We start from the raw sequence: 19,199 nt of genomic DNA, 5'->3' as shown, positions 1-19,199 counted from the left end.
GTTTGGGCAAATATAAGGAAACAAATTTAAAGCAAATATTTGTCTAATTTGACCTTACCTTAAGTCATGATACAATTAAATATGTAGATGCCTCAGCCCAGCTGATCGAATCTAAAACGTCAAAAAACTAGGAATTCGCCATGATAAATCAAAACAAAAAACCATATGATTCGGTAAGAAAGAAATAGCATGTGTTCACTTTATAGACAAACACAAGCAATAAAAAGAGACAACAACATTTTACATTACAAAAAAAAGTTGCTTTGTTGTAGCAATTTGCCGTTGTTTCTAAATATTTAATGTAATGTAGTCCACTACTAATAACAGCCGTTGAAAGTCGCTCACATCGGCGGCAGCTCAGATCTGGCCCAACAAGTCGGCGGCGGCTACGAGCCGGCTTCGAACAGATCGGCTTCGCTCTCTGTTACCAAGGTAGATACATCGCAAAACAAAAACAACAAAAAAATCTTGTTGTACACTTAATATGTCAAGTTTATTGAGTTTTTGTATGAGAATTCAATTTACAACAACAACTTATTCCGACAGTTCAAATCCTATCAGCTGGACTGATGCCTCTATCTTACTCATCGTTCACACATATGCAACAGTTGCAGCAATTTTTCAATTCCGTTTTGAAAGTTTTTCTTATGTTTAACAGAAGGGTTGAATTTTTTAGCAGTTTCGTAACAAACGTACTTTGTGAACAAAAATGTACTATGTATCATGTACCAAACCAATTTGAATTGCCTGTAATAAAAAATAAATTTGTGTTTTTTTATGAAATAAATAGGCGCAACTATGTGAGAGGGATTTTAAAAATAGATGAATTCGGATGAAAATCAACCTTACAGGTAAAAATGCCTCCAAAATGCGTGATGCAAAATTACCATCATTTCATTGACGTTTTCTACCCATGTTTGCTACTTTTTTCTAACCCTGCAGAATGTGAAAATGAAGGTCAAAACGGAGTTGTAAAATTGCAGCAACTGTTGCGTATGTATGAACCATGAGTTAGTAATTGTAGTAAGTAGTAGTAGTAGTATTCTTTATTGAGACTTCTTCTTTTCAATAACATGGATTCATGTACTACGAATTGATAACATAATAGCTTAGAACTATTTTCGTCTTGCTCTAATTACATTGAGAGAATACGCTACTTGCGAAAAATGAGCTTTGTTCCTGTACTTTTTAATAGTAAAACTCGTAAAAGAGAGAACTGAAAAAAAAATTGTTCTCACACACAAGTTTTTTTGAAATAGTTCGGGAATGGAAAAATAGAAAATACGTCAAAAAAAACTGGAACAAATGTCAAAGTCGGCATATCAGCCAATCAGACGCCGGCAACCATGTTACTATTTTTTTACTCGCCCAAATTTGTCGTGTAAAAAGTTTGTAAAGAGAGCGTCATTCAACGCCATTTTTGTGTAAAGAGAAGTGAACATTTTGCAACTTTTTTTGGTGTACGGGAAAGCATTTCGGGGAAAATGTGCAAAATGTGTTAGATGTGTAAAAACTTTTTAGTTCTGGAACGAAGCTCTAGTCGGCGTACCAGCCAATATGTGAATATTTTACAACTTTTTTGTGTACGGGAACGGTTTTTCGAGTAAAATGTGAAAAGTCGTAAAAATTGTAAAAACTTTTTAGTTCTGGAACACAGCTATTATAATAGAGATAATAGATAAAATAAACAGAGAGATTGCGAATAAGACTTGCTCACGGCCTCAACAGTTACGAACAGAGCATTAGAGTCTGCAGTTTGATAAATATAAAAATAAAAACAAACAATAAAAACTAAATAACAATAGATCTGTTAAATACCATAACTAACAGAATTCATATACTTATCAGTAAATGTGTAAGATTGGAGTTGATAAAATAACTTAATTTTATAAATCACAGCAATTGACGAAAGAATTAAGCACAATGTGCCAATAAATCGATTGCTCGGGTAGAGCTTTAAGTATTTAAAACTTTTGAAGGTACAGTATTGCACAATTTGTAATTAATAACTAATAAATAAATTAACCTCTAGGTAAAACTGTGGCAAGGCATAAACGTCGGAAACTTCAGCAGTTGGCTCGTTCAAGATCCCAACCGGAGATAGGTAAGACGATTCTGCCCAGGATATGTTTTTTTCACGTTCGATGATATCATTCATCAGAGGATTATCGTGGATGTCCAGTTTTTCCACGAACCTCTTTTGGTGGTGCTGCATATACACACAGAATGGAACTACGCGGGAGGCATTGTATATGTATGAATTGGAGAATTTGTTTTGTGAGTTTGCATAGTGTTAATGCATTTCTTAAAATGTTTCGTTCTAGGATTTCCAATTCCTTGGCCACTATGGGTGAAATAGTGAACCAAATTGGAAACCCGTAATATTGGTCTGATTGCAACCTTGTATAAAAGCAGTTTCGTATTCTGGGGTAAGTACTTATTGTGTAGAATGTACGAAAACTTCCCTGATATTCTTCTTGCTTTTTGAATTGCAGAACATGCGTGAGAATTGAACTTCAATACATTGTTGAAGTTTATGCCCAAATATTTAAATGATGTTGCAAATGGTATATCCACACCACGCGACATGTGCAGTAATTTCATTTCTGGAACCACGTACTTGCAGCATCGGATTTTGCAGCATTGATTTTGATGTCCCATGTTTTGTAGTATTCATTGATGATGTGAAGGTGGGACTTTGCGCTATTTAAAGCACTACATGGTGATAAATTGTGGGAGTAAATCAGGCAGTCGTCTGAGTATAATATTGCCTGTGATCTCTGGCTTACATGTGGAAAGTCATGTAGGAATATGTTGAAGAGATAAGGTGCCAGGATGCTACCTTGTGGTACGCCGCTGCTAACTGAACCCAATGATGAAGACGAGTTGTTAATTTGGACCATGAATTTACGTAACATGAAGAAGCTTCGCATTATTTTTACTAGATATGGGTCGAAGCCAATTTGAATCAACTTATATAGAATTCCGATATGGCAAACGGAATCGAAAGCTTTTTGAATGTCGAGGGATATTGCAACTGTGCATTTTTTGCCCTCAGATTACAAGTTATGTCATCATGGAACTTGAGGAGAGCATGTTGTGTGGAATGTCCAGGTTTGAATCCGAATTGATAATTGGAAATCGGACTTATGGGTAATTCATTTTCCATTTTTTCTTTTAGGATGGCTTCGAATATTTTTCCAACATTGGACAAAAGGGATATAGGCCGGAAATCTTCAACGCAGTCAGTACCTGATTTCTTTTTAATGGGAATAATTCTGGCTAGCTTCCATTGTGTTGGAAAATAGCCGTTGTCGATACAATTATTAAACAAACAAGTCAGAAGATTGATGGCAGATTCAGGAAATTTCTTGATGATGAAATTGGAAATCCCATCAGGACCAGTAGACTTTTTAGTGTTTATATTTGCTATAATACTCTTTATCTTTTCAGGAGCTGTGAAATGTAACGTGTCTGTATTATTCAAGGCGTCAAAATCGACATCAAAGGAGTATATACGTGAAGCAGTGGCATCTAGGCAGGAGGCAACAGTAGAATTAAGATTGTCCACTGGTTGTAAAGGTGATGACTCTTGAAATATTGACGAATAAAAGGACTGAAACGATCTACAATTTCGGTGCTATTTGTAAATATATTGTTACCATATTGTAGCGTTTTGCAAAAATGCGGCCGCTTCATTACCAAATCCGAGGATTCAAACTTTAAGACCAACTTAAGGGAAAGTGATCGGAAAATGTGGGCAAGGTGGAAATACGATAATTTTCAATCCCCTGATTGACGAGATGTGAACTTAATAAAGAGTGGTCTAAGAAAGACGGACCGTTGGAATATGACGTGGTAGTGTCGCACAGTCGAGTAACATCCAAAAAGTTGTTATTAAGCCAGGAACGTAAAACTTTCCCATTTGTAGTAATTGTGCTGTCATGGTATTTATGCTACAATAATACAGGTATATGCATCGCCTAACTGATTTGAAAAACAAGGTGAAAATACATTCAACGTTTGAGTATAAAACGCCTGTTAGACTATGAACTAATACTATGATTTAAACTGTCAATCCCATAGAATATACGTCAAATAAAATCCAGTGGATTTAGAAATATGATTTATTTGACGTATATACTATGGAATTGACATTGGGAATCGAGTGGATTTATAAGTTGTTGAGGGAAGGTTTATACCGTGAGTTTACATATATAACCTTGGTCAGATTTAGAGGTGGCTAGGTGGTGGTACAATATTCAACATTGGTTAGAGAAATGAGAGTGGAGTCGGTTAAGGGAAACGTAGGTAGCCTAGGATAAATGATGTCTAACCAGCGGGTGTGAAGGTGGAGGAGGGAAGGGTTTTTGCTTTGTTGGAATTGACTGTGGTATCGTGGAAGTAGTACATTTGAGTAGTGGGAACGAAAAGACAACGTTATAGACAGACGTGCATGCCTTGGTGAAGGGTTCCTTGCATTTGGATAGTGGTCTTGTCTTATGGAGTATGTTAGAGCCAATACATATCAATGTGGACATGGCGTTGAATGCTACTGTAAAATAGGGCAGAAGGTTGCTTTGGCCAGTGGAGTAAGGGATATTGCAAGCAACGGTACTGATCTTGATTATAGCTCATTTGCACCAAAATTAGGGGTGGTGATAGCGAAGATGCCAAAAGTGTAGGCCAAAGTGTTTCGGTTAATCACAACATATTAGGTACACCACGGTTTCACGTTACCGGGGCGGAATAATGTCAAACGCCAAAGGGGCTTGGTTGCCTTATGGCCTCGAGTTCCATGGTTTAACTAGAACGAAGAGTTATCTATGTGACTTTATTGACCATTGTTTCTTGAGGAATGTGTACCTGTGCTACTACCTGTGGTTGCTTGGTAGGACAAGGGGACCAACACATGAGGATTAATGCATTCTATCGCAATCCATAAACAGTCCGGTATTGGTTTCATTGTTTTGCCTTTTGTTTTGTAGCCATGGTGATATAAAATGAGCCATTGGATTCTCTGGCCCGTAAAATATATGTAGACGAGTATTTTTTTGGGCATTTTAAATTTTTTATGTTATTTTAATAATTTAAATATTTTTTGCCAGAAATACATGTGATACCACCATTGCCAAGAGGTGGTATGAATCATATGTATGTTTTGTGGATCTCGTTCGTTTGACAGGTCAGGGTTGGGAGCTACGTACGTCTATGTAAAGTTGCACGTAAGAGCGTATGTAAGAGCGCAATCAAAGAGCATTAACTCCAGTTTAAAATTAGGCAATTTTTTTAAATTTCAAGGACGGTCGTACCATGAACTGGGACCGTTTATCAAGCATGAACAATTTGTTGGTAGAAGAGAGTTGTCTATACGTGCCCGAGAACGCTATGGAAATGAGTGCAATTGAGGCTAAATTTCGTATGAAAGGTTTCTATCTTTCATTTGTGTTGAGAGTTCTGATTACTGAAGTAACGAAAGTTAAATTGAAATTGAATTGAAAAGTTCAAGGATTAATAAAATATTCTGAAGCCCATATAAACTTTTGTGCAATTTGGTTGAAAGTTAATTGCAAATTTGGAAAATTTAAAGTTTCTTTGAGAGTAATTTTGCAGTGCATAATACATATATACAAAATGTGAGTAAACTTGGTGGCTTTAAGTGATTACATTATCAATTAGGCCGTTCTACATAGTTCTTGCGGTTAACTTGGCTAATATATATCTGGAAGGCAGTGCGACGCTTAAAACCAAATTTGGCGCTGCGTATAGGGCGTAAGACGTAGTGGTTGTGGGTAATGTCAACAAACTGGATCTCGATGAGAGCAATTTCCAATTGTTACCTACTCTCCACTTAAGGTCCACGGCTGTTCCCCTTTTTGTGGATGCACGCAAAGAATATACAGCTAAGTGTAGCATAACCGTAGGAGGAATTTTTAAACCAGCAGATTTGTGTCTGTGTGTTGTCCGTATATTAGAATTGTGTGTTATACTTTAAGTTGAATTAAAATCTGAGTATATAAATTGCAATAGGGAAGTCTCATAAGAGTAGGGTTTAATAACGATAATAAAAATAATATCATCTGAGTGTAAGGGATCTATCCGACCCAGACACGAGAACTAAGGGGGATACGCAACAGTAATGGCGCCCAAAAAATATATATCCGTTCAGAGTCCCAGTTGTATCATAACTGGGACAGAAAATAATAGCAAACGTAAGAGTGAAACATATTTCCGGCAACGAATAAAATTGGCGAGCATGCACCAAAAGGAATCTTATATTTGCTGAATGTAACAGTTTCTTTTGGGGCAAAGTATGTGAAACTTGAAACCATCCAAGGAAAGAAATTGAGAGCTCAAGATATTATATATTTGATGGCACAATTTCGGTCCATAAATTCAGTGTTCGAAACCCATTGAAAGTTTTTGTTATGGATGTTCGAATAAGTTGTCTTGTAGTAGAAAATGTGACTAAATAACCAATGTATAGGTAGCAGCATAAATAACCTATCTCGTCATATGCAAGTCATTTTCATCCTTCCTTTATGTTAAATTTGCTCAGTGTAATAGACATATTTCGAATCATATAGCACTCGTCGAATTATACTACATTGTTATCCTTCTGCATTATCATTTATTATTAGTTCGGTTATTGTAGAACGCTTATGCCAACAAAATGCCTCTTGAACACTCACCTAGCTCAGGGTGGTCAAAGTGGTACTCAAAGCATTTCAACCTTACCTTAGAACAAAATCGTCCTGCACATAGTCCATTAATGGATTTCTCGCAACCAACTCCGGCAATTCAGCAGTCTACTCAAAGACAAAACGATTGTCCGGAAAAGTATGTGTCGATGGTTACTACTCTAATAACGGAATCGAACAACTCCTATAGGCCTCAGTTAGAAGAGTGGTTAGAACAACGCATTCAGGCAGGCTTCGATAGTATAATCAGGGAGCTAAATAAAATGTCGGTTGGGAATAATCAGACCGATTCTGACTTAGAAAATAGTAGCATTGGATCCTCTAGACTATACGGGGCAGTAGGTGGCCAGGAGCCGGTCGGCGGGGCACCCATTAAACATAGAGTTTGTAGTGAGAATTTGGCTCAACGCCGGCTGGATTTTAATGGGGATGCACAGGTGCCAACATGACATGGAGAGAGCAATCAAAACCAACAAATCCATCAACATATGGTTCCAAATGTTACAGGTAGAATTCCGATTTTAATGGATAAATGGAATGTGTGCTTTGATGGAAAACCAGATGGACTAGACGTTGAGGATTTTGTTTTTTGGATCGAGCATCTCCAGCGGCTTTATGGTTGCCCTTGGAGTGAAGTTATACGGGATTTTCAACTACTCTTAAAAGGTGATGCTAAAGAATGGTTCTGGGTGCTTATAGGTAACAAGGAAATAAACAATTGGACCGACTTGAAAGAAGCCTTGATTCAACAGTACCGGTCGAATTAGAAGCGAGTTTGAGTATCTTCGAGACTTAGAAGAGAAGAAGCAATGCCTGGGGGAGTCGATTGATAAATATTTTCAAGCTATGAAGAAACTTCGGGCAAAGCTTCGAACTCCACTACCTGAGCCCGATATGATAAGAATTGTTAAAAGAAATCTACGTCCGGATTTGTCTCATATCATATACGCATTGAAAATTTACACCATAGACCAATTGCGAGATGAATGTAAGGAATTAGAAAAAAACTATTTAAAGAAGGAAAAATTCTCGCAACCGGTACTGAAGCAATCCCAGCCCATGCGCCGGAACTACCCAGTAAATGAAATTTATATAGATGAACAACCGGATGAGCAGCGGGAAGACGATATTGTGGGGGTTGAAGAAATAAGTCAAAATAAAGTGATGGAGCGGAGGCAAACAACACTCAAAGGCGGGAGAGATACGCCCCAGTCCAGCTCCCAAACAATGAGACAGGTAATGGACTGTTCAAGCGAGGTAGGGGATTCTCGGTATCAAGTATCTGTCCTGGAAAGAAATAAAAATGTAACAAAAAGCATTATGAAAGAATTATATCCCAGAAAATATAAGAGTTATAAGGAAAGATTACAAAATTATAATAGGGTTAGAGATAGGATTTTCAATAGGAAGGATATTAATGTTAGGATTCACAATAGCGACACTCGGAGTGATCATAGTGAAGAGGGAATAGAAGATAGCAAAATGGTTAATAGTAAAATAATTAGAATAAGGAAATCTAGATATAAATTTAGAAATAAGAAAGAAATGTGTAAATTAGTTAGACAATCCATTCAAAATTGTCCTTCGGTAATAGACATAGACACAGTAGATAGTAGGGCATATGTTACTTTCATGATAGGAAATGTCAGTATAAATGGTCTGTTAGATTCAGGAGCCTCAATCAGGGCAAAGAGTCGGATAAATTAATGGACCAAATTGAGGCCAAAGTTTATCCATTCTGTACTTCAATAAGAACTGCAGGAGGCAACAATTTTCCTGTAGTAGGAAAAATACAAGTTACAGTGAAGTATAATGATGTCGAGAGAGAAATGGTATTTTATTTGTGTCCCTATCTGGTTCAGACCGCGTATCTAGAGGTTGATTTTTTTTAAAACCTTCCAAATAGCCACTACCATCTTTGGGGTTGACAAAACAAGCAAAGAGGTGCTAAAAGACTATCCCGCCGTAATACGCAAGGCGTCTGAGCACGAGCTGACAGAAGAAATGAGCCGGAAGTTAGATGAGGTTAAAAAGATGTTCAAATCGTATGAAGAACATGGATTAGGAAGAACTAAGTTAGAAATGCACACCATCCAGCTGGTAGAAGGGGCCCAACCTATAAAAGAAAGACATTACCCAGTTTCTCCAGCGGTTCAAAACCTGATATACGCGGAGGTAGATGAGATGCTTAGGCTAGGGGTTATAGAAGAATGTTACAGCCCATGGAGTAATCTTTCAACATTGGTCCGAAAGCCCGGAAAGAATCGATTATGTCTGGATCCGAGGAAACTAAATGAACGCACTGTTAAAGACGCATACCCTATCCAGAATATCGAGGGAATCCTGAGCAGACTTGAGGACACCCACTTTATAAGCAGTGTGTACCTCAAGTTTGTTTTGGCAAATCGAATTAGACCCGCAATCAGGGATGGAAAATTAAAAATTTCAAAAAGTACTAAAATGGTACTTTTTTTCACAAAAGGCACTTTTTTATAATTTAAGAAAAAAATTTCTTCAGTAAAAAATACAACAACAAAGGCTTATATATATTAAATCTGAAGAATGTTGCAAAATCGTATATATTTGTATACCATACCGGAGTCATTTGTCATTCCGTTTATAACACATCGGAATATTCGTCGGAGATCCTATAATGTAAATAACCATGCCTGTCCGTCTGTTGAAATAAAGATACAATGTACAATCGCAATATTTTAATTAAACTCCTAGGATGTTTGGTATTAAAAATGGGCTCTACTGGTTCACGTTTCGATATAGCCCCCATACAACTGTACCTCCAGATTTTCTTTATTTTGAAGGTTTGCGCCATTTTAAAATACCATAATTGTTGAAATTTGGTATTTAGTTTTCGTTGGGTCTACAAAAATCTCCCCGCAATTTGTCAGTGCAGATCCACGTTCTTATATATTTAAATGATGTATTTTATATTGGATATCGTTCTAAAACATTCCTATAGAAAATTGTGGGAATAAATGCACGCTTTACTATAGCCTAGAGCTGGCAAACTATCGATAGTGCCACTATCCTTTTGATCGCTGCCGTAAAGCTTTGTTTATATTGCCAAAAAAAATTTTGGTGGCCGATGAAAACTTTCTTTTACGTCAGTAATCAAAATTATTGTCGGATTATCGATATTTTGGTAGCACTAATTTGGCCCCCTAGAGCAGGTATTGCGATTCTCAGATTGTAAAGTACTACGATACCGCTCGATATGAAACATTTTAAATGATTAGTCTACTGTAGTGACTGTATCTTGGTATTTCGGATTGTCAATGGGTGGAAGAGCGCCACGAAGAAAATGATCAATATAGGATTCATTTCTAGCAATTTGCATGAATAAAAATTTCAACCTTAGAAGCACAGTGTGAATTTTGCATTTTCATTTCTACACAAAATTTTTCTAGAAATGGTACTGAATTGGCCGCGGTGGTTCTTCGGTACTTTTTATAGTGAAATGGTACTGAAAAAAGTACTATTGTACTGAATTTTCCATCCCTGCCCGCAATCCCGGCCCTACACCGCATTCACAGTACCTGGACGGCCTTTATACCATGACAATAGGGTTAAATCGAAATTTTGTTATCAGGAGTTGCATTATCTTGGGTTCATAGTGGGTGGAGGAATTATGAGAAACGTCAGAGAGGTACGCAGTTTTATAGGAGTAGCTGGCTAGTACCGTAGATTTATTCGAAATTTTTCGGAATTAACGGCTCCGCTTACAAACCTAATAAAAAAAGACAGAAAATTTGTAATTACTAAGGAAGTGCTGGACAGCTTCAACAAATATGCTTCAACCTATGCGCCTGTTTTAGTCCATCCGAACCATTTACGATAATAACGGACCACGCGAGCTTAAAGTGGTTAATGTCGCTGCGAGATCTGAATGGCAGACTAGCACGTTGGGCACTACAGCTCCAAATGTTCGATTTTGACATTTTACATAAAAAGGGATCGGAAAACATTGTTGCCGATACCTCGTCTAGGTCTGTGGAGGAGATCTTGATGCCCGAGGATGCAGTCGGGTTTGATACGATTGAATTCGAATCCGAGGAGTATCTGGACTTAATAAAAACCATTGAGGAAAACAGGGACAAGTTTCCGGACATACAAGTTGAACATGGGATGGTGTTTAAGAGGACAAACACACGAGCGGATATGGAACTAGAAGAGTATGAGTGGAAAGTGTGGGTACCAGAAAACCTAACAACCACTTTAATCCAGATGGCACATGAACCGGAGGAAAAATCCCATGGAGGAATTAGAAAAACGTTAGGTCACCACAGACTCAAATATTATTGGCCAAATATGGCAGTGCAAGTCAGCAACTTCATCAAAAACTGTAAAGTTTGTAAAGAATGCAAGAGCTCAAATCAATATCTCATGCCGCAGATTGGAAATGAAGTCCAAACTGACCGCCCTTTCCAGAAATTATATGTTGATTTTTTGGGGAAGTATCCCCGTTCTAGAAAGGGAAATGCGTATGTGTTAGTAGTAGTTGACCACTTCACAAAATTCTTATTTTTAAAGCCATTGAAAGAAGCCACCAGTGGCCAGGTTATCAGATTTCTGGTAGATAATGTGTTTCAACAGGTTGGAATCCCTGAAACCATTCATACGGACAATGGTAAACAGTTCGTGTCGAAGGAATTCCAGAAAATGATAAAGGGTTACAAGATAAACCATATGAAAACGGCGTTTTATGCACCTCAGTCCAATGCGGCGGAAAGAGTCAACCAGAGTGTACTCAACGCTATCCGATCTTACGTAGATAACGACCACAAAAACTGGGATTTGAATTTGCCCAAGATTGAATTGGCCCTTAGAACAGCTGTCCACTCAGCAACTGGGGTAACTCCCTTTTTTGCTCTATTTGGTCAAAACATTTTCACATGCGGTAAAGATTATAAACTAGCTAGGAAGTTGAAATCGCTGAGCGACAATGAACTTCTATTGCTAGATAATAATGATTGGATAAACATAATTAGGGATATGATTAAGGAAAATCTACATCAGGCGTATGAAAGAAGTGCGCTGAGATATAACCGGAAGGCCAGAGTAGTAAGGTTTCAACCCGAACAGGAGGTCTACAAACGCAATTTTGTTCTGAGTAAATTTCAAGACAGTCGAAACGCTAAATTTTTCCGCGTGACATTTCATAGTTTCACCCCATTGCGAGCATTTTTTCTAATCATGCCTATTATGGTGACGATAAGCAGGGACATAGATAAAGTAAACGTTTATGTCCTAAGTCTTTTGTTGATTGCCCGGCTAACTCTATATTTTCTGTAAGACCGTAGATCTCCCATATGCATCTTATGGGGAAAAGGGGCAGGCTAGTAGAGTGGGTGTAGCCTACGTTGGGCGCGAAAACTCAAATCATATTCTTAATAATATAACTCCAGAATAGAGGAAAATAATAGCTATGTTGGAGCTTGTTAAGTAGATAAGCTTATCATAGCTATATTTTTCTAAATACACCCATCTGAATGTATTGGGAACACCCATTCAAAGCTTATAGGCTAGACATCAAATGTGTTTTTTCATGGTTTAAAAAGTAACTGGTTCGTATGAATTACGAAGCGAACAATGTTACAATAACGACATTGTTTCATAGAAATTAAATTGTCAGTGGAAATCCAAATACTAAGGTTGTTCAAGAGTAGTTAAAAAAAAGAGTTTCTGCAAATGAATGGAAGTATTTAAAAGTTAATCTTAATTGCCTTTGATTATAATCTGGGAAGAATGTGATACGTTATAAATTTCATATAGAATTTATAGGGCAATGTACATGAAAGATTACACATGTATTCATTAAAGTTGAAATATTCTCGGTAGATACTAGCAAATTCTAATTAGGTGGTTTACAAAAGGACAAATAGAGATAAAGAGCCAACTGATTGTCACGTAAATCTTGTGTAGTGCATGGCTTTGCTAGTACACTGCTTTTGTAGGCTGAGAGCTTTCAGATTAGTTATGGAAAGTGCAATCGTTTAACGACGAAGGTAGTTAGGACATAGGGAATGTTAAAATATATTTGTAAAAAGACAAAATTTCGGCAAGAAATTGCGTGTTAGCATGTGGGAGACTGATTAATAATTCCAAAGCCCTCGGGGCGATCGTTTTATCATCCTGTTTAAGAAGTAGCAGGTAACCGAATTAACTCTTAGAGGGGAGTGTGATGTCTAGCGAAATAGTAATGAGGTGCAATGTAGGTATTAACGACATAAGGAGGTCTAAATATACCAGTACTTATCATCCCTCACACTGGTGTTCCTGCTGTAAACATGGTAACCCCAGAGTTTTGTTGAGGGAAGGTTTATACCGTGAGTTTACATATATAACCTTGGTCAGATTTAGAGGTGGCTAGGTGGTGGTACAATATTCAACATTGGTTAGAGAAATGAGAGTGGAGTCGGTTAAGGGAAACGTAGGTAGCCTAGGATAAATGATGTCTAACCGGCGGGTGTGAAGGTGGAGGAGGGAAGGGTTTTGGCTTTGTTGGAATTGGCTGTGGTATCGTGGAAGTAGTACATTTAAGTAGTGGGAACGAAAAGACAACGTTATAGACAGACGTGCATACCTTGGTGAACGGTTCCTTGCATTTGGATAGTGGTCTTGGCTTATGGAGTATGTTATAGCCAATACATATCAATGTGGACATGGCGTTGAATGCTACTGTAAAATAAGGCAGAAGGTTGCTTTGGCCAGTGAAGTAAAGGATATTGCAAGCAACGGTACTGATCTTGATTATAGCTCATTTGCACCAAAATTAGGGGTGGTGATAGCGAAGATGCCAAAAGTGTAGGCCAAAGTGTTTCGGTTAATCACAACATATTAGGTACACCACGGTTTCACGTTACCGGGACGGAATAATGTCAAACGCCAAAGGGGCTTGGTTGCCTTATGGCCTCGAGTTCCATGGTTTAACTAGAACGAAGAGTTATCTATGTGAATTTATTGACCATTGTTTCTTGAGGAATGTGTACCTGTGCTACTACCTGTGGTTGCTTGGTAGGACAAGGGGACCAACACATGAGGATTAATGCATTCTATCGCAATCCATAAACAGTCCGGTATTGGTTTCATTGTTTTGCCTTTTGTTTTGTAGCCATGGTGATATAAGATGAGCCATTAGATTCCCTGGCCCGTAAAATGTATGTAGACGAGTATTTTTGTTGGGCATTTTTAAATTTTTTATGTTATTTTAATAATTTTAATATTTTTTGCCAGAAATACATGTGATACCACCATTGCCAAGAGGTGGTATGAATCATATGTTTTGTGGATCTCGTTCCTTTGACAGGTCAGGGTTGGGAGCTACGTACGTCTATGTAAAGTTGCACTTAAGAGCGTAATTAAAGAGCATTAACTCCAGTTTAAAATTAGGGATTTTTTAAATTTCAAGGACGGTCGTACATTGAACCGGGACCGTTTATCAAGCATGAACAATTTGTTGGTAGAAGAGAGTTGTCTATATGTGCCCGAGAACGTTATGGAAATGAGTGCAATTGAGGCTAAATTTCGAAAGGTTTCTATCTTTCATTTGAGTTGAGAGTTCTGATTACTGAAGTAACGAAAGTTAAATTTCGGTTTAAATAAACAAAAACCTGTTTATTTATGTGACAGCAAATTGAAAAGTTCAAGGTTTAATAAAATATTCTGAAGCCCATATAGACTTTTGTGCAATTTAGTTGAAAGTTAATTGCAAATTTGGAAATTTTAAAGTTTCTTTGAGAGTAATTTTGCAGTGCATAATATATACAAAATATGAGTAAACTTGGTGGCTTTAAGTGATTAAATTATGAATTAGGCCGTTCACCATAGTTCTTGCGGTTAACTTGGCTAATATATATCTGGAAGGCAGTGCGACGCTTAGAACCAAATTTGGCGCTGCGTATAGGGCGTAAGACGTCCGGCTCACTTAGCTGTCTGGAAGCAACTTTATGGTTGTGGGTTATGTCAACAAAGTGGATCTCGATGAGAGCAAGTTCCAATTGTTACCCACTCTCCACTTAAGGTCCACGGCTGTTCCCCTTTTTGTGGACGCACGCAAAGAATATACAGCTAAGTGTAGCATAACCGTAGGAGCAATTTTTAAACCAGCAGATTTGTGTTTGTGTGTCTGTGTGTGTTATACTTTAAGTTGAATTAAAATCTGAGTATATAAATTGCAATAGGGAAGTCTCATAAGAGTAGGGTTTTATAACGATAATAAAAATAATATCATCTGAGTGTAAGGGATCTATCCTGCTTAACTAGGCGTTTACACATATACAGTATTGGCAAGACAATAGCAAAGTTACAAACCATTTTCACCAATACACTCATACTTTTCTCTATACATATTTAAAAATTTACAAATGTATTTGTGAAAAAGGTTTGTATTTTTGCTATTGTCTTGCCAATACTGGCATTTGTAAACGCAGGGTAAAAGAAATCCGGATAAGTCATAGTAATATCTCCTGTTAGAGCTCTGATAGGCAGGTTATACTGAGTAGGACCTTAAAATTTTTTTTCGATTTAGTTTTACAGCCGTAAATTTGTCAGGATTAAGAAAAATCTAAGTTTTTATAATTGTTTGTTTCATAATTTTTTTTTACATTATTTTTGTGTTTCTTTTTTTATAAAAATCAAATATATACGGGTGCGTCCTGGAAAAAAGTAATACAATAAAATTTTTACATTATTTTTGTGTTTCTTTTTTTATAAAAATCAAATATATACGGGTGCGTCCTGGAAAAAAGTAATATGTGTTATACGTGTTTTTGTAAAATGTTTTTGCCCATTCGTTCGTCGATTTCATGAACGAAGACACAATTTGGTTTTCATAGCGGTTGACGTTTGTATTAGTGTGACAAACAAATGAAAGCTTTTTATTTTCGTATTTTTTTTTTGTTTTCGTAAAAAAATCAGACGAACGAATACATCAAAAATAGACGAATGGAAAAGACCCATCGTTTTCAATGAAAATTAAATAATTTGAGTAATAAATGGCACAAAACACACCAAAACTGGAAGGGAATTAAATTTTATTCATTTTCATAGAAGCACACGCGTATATGTACATCCGTTTCTTCATATTATCACAATTATTTTTGGACAAATTTGATTACATTTTTTTCTTATTTTTTGTTTGTAATCTGTTTATCGGGGTTGTCATCAAGTAGCAAATTTTACGTACATATGCCTATGCAAAATTCACAAAATAAGTATCATGGAAACACTGAAATATAAAAGCTTTTATGAAATAGACGAAAGCTTTTAGATAAAAACGAATGATTCGTAAAATTTTACAAGAACCAAATTTTGAACGTATACGTTTTAGTACGAACGGTTCGTGTGACAGGGAAGCATTTTTACAAAAACACGCTGTAAGTTTTTCTCGTAAGATGTTAAGAATATGTAATAAATATTAAGTGTTTTGTTATCTAAAATGATGTGCTAATTTGTGTTTTCGGAAGGAAGGAGGGGCTGTGTGGGGATAGGTTTGTGATGTAGGTGTTCATTCGTTGGTGCCTAAGAAAATGGGATTCCTGCATTGGAAGGAACATTAGGTTGGGAGGGTGAAGAGAACGGACCAAAGATATGGATCCCTGGACACATGGGTTGTTCGGTCACATGGTGTGTGTGTGTGTGTTTAGTCCATATATGAAGAAGTTTTGTTTACTGTTGTGATAGTGTCAAAAGGATTGAGAATCCGCGGCAGTTCATATAGCCGGGCCAGACACGAGAACTAAGGGGGATACGCAACAAAGTCTAATCGTACTTTAAAACGCATTTTACATTTAGCATGTTTTATAAAACATGCATGACTTATGTTGTCAATTCCTTACAATATATGTCAAATAAATGTCGTATACTCACAAAACACCTGTTTTAAGTGCAAGTGTAATAGTACGTTTACGGATTTAACAAACCCACTGGGTTTCAAACGTCAACTCCATTACTCACATTTCAAATAATCCTTATAATACCCCGGTTACACTGTTGAAGGTTAACCCACTGGGTTTAATAGATCCAGTGGGTTAATCTTTGCTGTTTACACTTAGCTTTTCGAGGGTTAAACTGTCAGCTGATGTTTGTTTACGTATACATACAAAATAACTAATAAAGTCGTGTGTTACACTTTTACAATTTCTCGTATGATATATCGTCCTCTCTTTGCTCATATTTGTATATTTTACACACAGGGATACATTTTTGTGTCATGGTATCAATCTTACTTTTTGTTAAAAAAGTGTCTAATGAAAAAAAAAATAATTTTATGATTTCCAAATAACTTTTGATTTATTAACTCCATAAAATCTCATGCGACCAATCGTAAACGTGTAAAACACGACAAACTCTGTTGCAAAAACAGTTGCAACTTTACTTTTTGAGTAGAGTTCGATTTTTTGCACAAATACCGAAAACAACACTGTATTTTTGGTGGATTTGTGCCGGATTTAAAATAAACTCAGTCATGAGAGGATTTACAGCGTGTTTTTGTAAAAAGTTTTTGCCCATTCGTTCGTCGATTTCATGAACGAAGCCACAATTTGGTTTTCATAGCGGTTGACGTTTATATTCGTGTGAAAAACAAATGAGAGCTTTTTATTTTCGTAATTTTTTTGGTTTTCGTAACAAAATCAGACGAACGAATACGTCAAAAATAAACGAATGGAAAAAACCCATCGTTTTGAATGAAAATTAAATAATTTGAGTAATAAATGGCACAAAACACACGAAAACTGGAAGGGAATGCAATTTTATTTATTTCCATAGAAGCACACGCGTATATGTACATCCGTTTCTTCATATTATCACAATTATTTTTGGACAAATTTGATTATTTTTTTTTCTTATTTTTTGTTTGTCATCTGTTTATCGGGATTGCCATCAAGTAACACAATTTACGTACAGATGCCCACGCAACATTCACAAAATAAGTATCATGGAAACCCTGAAATATAAAAGCTTTTATGAAATAGACCACAGTTTATACAGTTGGCCATTCAGAGTTCTGTTAACAACATTTGACAATAAACATAATAGATTGTTCATTATTGTGATTTGATTTCCTTTGTATTTTATGTATTTGACAGCAAACTTAATAGTCAGGGCTAACTAGTTTGGGCTGAATGGCCAACTGTATAAACTGTGAAATAGACGAAAGCTTTCAGATAAAAACGAATGGTTCGTAAAATTTTACAAGAACCAAATTTTGAACGTATACGTTTTAGTACGAACGGTTCGTGTGACAGGCAAGCATTTTAACAAAAACACGCTGTTAATTTTTGTATGGCAAATCTGGCCAGATTTGAGCAGATTAAGCAAATAAATCCTCATAAAGTGGGTTAACCCGGCAAAAAGCTGTAGTGTAACCGTGATATAAAGAAGTTTAACCCAGCAAAAGGCTATAATATAAACATGGCCTAAAATGCGTTTAATACCCCGTTTGCAGTTAAACGGATTTAATAAACCCACTGGGTTTCAAATGTCAATTCCATAGCGCAAACGTCAAAATCATCATATGGAAGATTAACCCGGCGGGAATCTCTAAAGCTGTAAACACATCCAACGGTTGGGTAACGTTTTGCGTTTGGCATCGACGCCCAAAAATTTCTCATGTTCTATTATAGTACGGTTATAGTACGTTTATATATAACCGGATTTATCAAACCCACTGGGTTTCAAATGTCAACTCCCTTGCGTATACGTCAAATAAATCCTCATTAAGAAGGTTAACCCTGCAAAAGGCTATAATATAAACATGCCCTTACATTAGAGTTTTTTGCCGGGTTAACCCACTTCATGAGTATTTATTTGACGTTTGCGCTATGGAATTAACATTTGAAACCCAAACTCACTGGTTTAATTCGGTTAAGTGTAAAACTCCGTACACACTAGAGCTTTTTGCCGGTTTAACCTTCTATGAGGTTTTGTTTGACATATAAGCAATGGAACTGACATTTAAAACCCAGTGGGTTTGTTAAACCCGGTTATATGTAAATGTACTATAACCGGGATTTTAGGCTTCAAAGTTAAGGCCTGCGTACATAAGCTGCCTTGCCTGCTTACCTTGCATGCTTCTGATAAAAGAATAAAAAAGAAAAGGGCAACCCAGTTCGAAATTTGCTCGGCCTTCTTTATTCTTTTATTTTTATTATGTCAGAAATGAAGCAGGAAAGCAAGGCAATCAGGCAAGGCAGCTTATGTACGCAGGCCTTTAAAAAATTTTTGAATAATGTTCGAGATCGTACGTTCCACCAACAGACTTGACGATGTATGAAGTACAAAAAAATTGAATTTGGCGTTTTGACGCCGGTGTTGATTTTGACATTTCTTTGCTTACATGCAAGGCGAATTTAACAAGGTGATCCAAAAGACGAATTAGGGCAAAATCAGGTCGTAGTCTTTATATGCTGTCAAAATTTTTTGCGCGAAATATCCACAAAAGTTAGAAGAAAACGGTCAAATATTCTTCGGGAAGCATAC

At 36.7% G+C, this 19,199-nt stretch overlaps 1 long non-coding RNA gene across 3 annotated transcripts; it reads right to left on the bottom strand.

Annotated features, from left to right (window-relative positions):
- Positions 1-468: 468 nt before the first annotated feature.
- On the bottom strand, positions 469-13,989 carry LOC141400041 (uncharacterized). 3 transcript variants are annotated; one of them, XR_012412063.1, is made up of 4 exons: positions 13,709-13,989; positions 13,303-13,649; positions 850-7,988; positions 469-747 (listed from the first exon to the last, which is right to left on the bottom strand). It is a non-coding gene; the product is annotated as an uncharacterized lncRNA (long non-coding RNA). The 3 variants fall into 3 exon arrangements; XR_012412064.1 differs by having other exon boundaries at positions 469-4,807; positions 4,867-7,988; XR_012412062.1 differs by having other exon boundaries at positions 469-7,988.
- Between the last annotated feature and the right edge of the window lie 5,210 nt (positions 13,990-19,199).

This window comes from Musca autumnalis, unplaced genomic scaffold (assembly GCF_047663935.1).
Source record: "Musca autumnalis isolate F117 unplaced genomic scaffold, ASM4766393v1 scaffold_3, whole genome shotgun sequence".
Classification (NCBI taxonomy): Eukaryota; Metazoa; Arthropoda; class Insecta; order Diptera; family Muscidae; genus Musca; species Musca autumnalis.
This window is presented reverse-complemented; position numbering and strand designations above follow the sequence as displayed.